General features: G+C 46.0%; 1 pseudogene; it reads right to left on the reverse strand.

Annotated features, from left to right (window-relative positions):
* Positions 1-2130: 2130 nt before the first annotated feature.
* LOC150050113 (protein lin-28 homolog A pseudogene) lies at positions 2131-2771 on the reverse strand (annotated as a pseudogene).
* Positions 2772-3170: the final 399 nt, after the last annotated feature.

The raw sequence follows: 3170 nt of genomic DNA on the forward strand, positions 1-3170 counted from the left end.
TCTAGTATGAAGGAATAAGTAGGTTTGATCATAAATGTCACGTACGGTAATAATCATTTTTTTTAAAGGGCTCAGGTTTGGAACACGGTGGGGGTAGAGCCCTAGCTTCCCCTGAATCTTTGTATACGTCACATAAAATTTGGAGAGACATTACCAGGATTGTATATGGGCACGTACGTTTTCTTTTGAGGGAGAAAAAGGGTAGGGGCTAGGACTTGTTTTTAGAAAAGATCTAGTCCAAAATGGGAAATAAGGGAAGCGAGAGCACAAAAGAAAAACAATGGTCCAAGATCCTCACTTTAGAAGAGGTACCCCTAACTTTGTTTCAATTTTTTTTGTCTAGTGCAGAACCTTCTGTCAAAGATACTTTGGCTATTTTTCTCAATTCTAAAAGTAAGTTTGTAAACAATAAAACCCCAAAAGAACACGGAGAAAGACCCACATATTATTATTTACACAAACTAGGCCACCTAGCAATTACCAATTCTGAAACTCAATAAAGTCCTACAAAGCCTAGACAAATACAATTAACTAGAGGGGGGGGCAGCACTTGTGGGGAGACAAGAAACCAGGATCAGACACACATCACCCAATGCATTCTATTGCATTTGTCCCATTTCAACAGTGAGGTAGGTTTGCGGTGATCTCACAGCATGTAAACGAAACCCCCTTTTTCTCCTTTAGTTAACACAACACTATGAACCACTATGCAGCAGGGCAGAACACTGGCTCCGGGTGCCCTCACTTATTGGTCTCCCTGGAAGTCAAGACTTTTGAAAGGCTGAGGATTTTGGTCCTTGTTTTATATATCCATCCCTGTCTGGCTAGTATAAGGTGGACACAAACCTGTGGTCTCAAAATTTAACCATATCAATTCCCATTTCTTAAGAGAGAGAGAGAGGGAAAAAAAGTACACATAGTTATGTGCGTGGTAAGCTAGATTTTCCTAACCCAGGAAGGGATAGATCTGGTATATGAAAAGAAAAACCAAGTCCCAGATCCCTAGGATTAGACGATAACCACTAACCTTGGCTTCCTCTCTGGGCCTCTTATACCTTCTCTACGCCACAGTTTCCTGTTTAGACTAATTTCCATTCTTCCAGCAGAAGGAGAACAAGTCATGGGGCAGCCCAATTAAAAACCTAGTCTCCCACAAAACATTTCCATGAGTGGAGGGGTTTCAAGAGGACCCTATGGCAGAAAAGCCAGCTCTAATTGGCAAAAATGAGGTAGTTCAATAGGCTGTGCACTCCAAATGGTTGCTCTCCATGGTGATAAAAACAACAAAGTCTTCCTGCTGTGCAGACCTGGAGTTGCTGCTCAGGGTAAGTGTGTACCTGTGCAGGAATGAGGGCCTTAAGATTAAAATATATAAGAATACAAAACCAGAATATTTATATTAAGAAAAAAAATTAAAATGCACAAGATACGTCATTTGCACAAATAGTGCAGTTTGGCATCCTGGAGAAAGTGGGTACCCAAGGTGAAGTTATCTAAGGGAGCAAATAAATTACAATCACATTGGCCCAGAAAAGGGGTGGGAAAAAGCTCAGAGGAGCAGGTCTGCAGCCATTCCCCAGCCACCCATTTTACCTGTCATCACAACCCAATGCATGGGACAACTCTCCCAGAACTGCAGCTCAAAATAGGGTGATAAGGATACAAGATGGGGAGGAAAAACAAAAAAAAAAACAACAAAAACAACCCTGCCTTGCTCCTAAGGCCCTTTCCCACATAAGGTACTACCTGAGGGATTGAGCCCCCTCATCTACTGGTCTTATGCTTGTTTCACATTCTGGCAAGGGAATGATTACACATCCTTCTTTAAAAGAACTTGCCAATCTGGGTCATTTTTAGAAGCTGGAGACTGAGGGGTGAGGCTTATCATGTAAAGCATTTGGGCTTCAAGGATGGTTCCCCCTAAGCCCCTCAACTTGAACTGGGATAGATCACAATAGGAGTTCCTCACCTAAAGAGAAGATGGGGTGATGCAGGGAAACCCTGGCCTGAGACACATGGCAGAACCAGATACTCGCCAACCCACCCTATCCCCACTCTGTGCATTTTGCCCATTGATGCCTGCTCCTTGGAAATTCCTACTAGCAAGAGTTGGGCCCCCTGACTGATGGCTCAATTCTGGGCCTCGGGGAGCAGTGCAGGGCTGTGGATCTCTTCTTCTTCCTCCTCCCGAAAGTAGGCAGGCTTTCCCTGGGAACTGGGGACCTGCTGGGCCTTCAGTGGACAAGAGGCCACCAGATGGTTGATGCTTTGGCAGAAGTGGCACTTCTTGGGCTGGGGTGGCAGTTTGCATTCCTTGGCATGATGGTCTAAACCACCACAGGAGTAGCACCTGTCTCCTTTGGACCTGCGTTTCTGCATGTTCTCCCCCTTTGGCCGCCTCTCACTCCCAATACAGAACACCCTGCCAGGCCCAGTGACATGGGTGGATTCTAGGCCTTTGGCGGACTTCTTAAAGGTGAACTCCGCAGCCTCACCCTCCTTCAGGCTCCGCAAGCCTTCCATGTGCAGCTTACTCTGGTGCACAAAGACGTCCACCGGGGAGGTCGAGCGCGACCCCGGCCCAGGCGGTCATGGACAGGAAGCCGAACCCCATGCGCACGTTGAACCACTTACAGATGCCGCCTGCCCCATGCAGCAGCAGCTGGGGCTCCTCGGCTGCCCGTGCGGCGCCCACCTGTGGGTCCTCGGGGCGCCTTCTCCGCCGCCTTGGTGCAGCCACCTGCAAACTGCTGGTTGGACACTGAGCCCATGGTCGTCGGCTGAGCCATAGCATTACTTCTGTTTTTGTTGTTGTTGTTTGTTGTTGTTGTTTTTTAATTAGTTAGTTAGTTGGAAATAAGAGTCTCATGGAGTTTCCTATCTGTCCTCGGATCTCAGCTTCCTGAGTAGTTAGAAAGACAGATGTGAGCTACCAGCACCTAGCACTTCTTTCCTTTTAAGGGTAATATTACATTGTAGATATAGACTACTTTTTGTTTTTACATTATTTCTCTAATGAACACTTGGGTTGTTTCTACTGAAAACATCTCACCCTCCCAAGTATCTGGGATTTCAGGCACGAGTCTACCTAATTCTTTTTTCCCATAGTAGTAACACTGTTTTATCTCCCCAGTAACACTGTTCAAGGCTTCCCATTTTTCCATATGCTC

The sequence above is a fragment of the Megascapheus bottae genome, chromosome 18 (assembly GCF_031878675.1).
Source record: "Megascapheus bottae isolate mThoBot1 chromosome 18, mThoBot2.hap1, whole genome shotgun sequence".
In the NCBI taxonomy this organism is placed as follows: domain Eukaryota; kingdom Metazoa; phylum Chordata; class Mammalia; order Rodentia; family Geomyidae; genus Megascapheus; species Megascapheus bottae.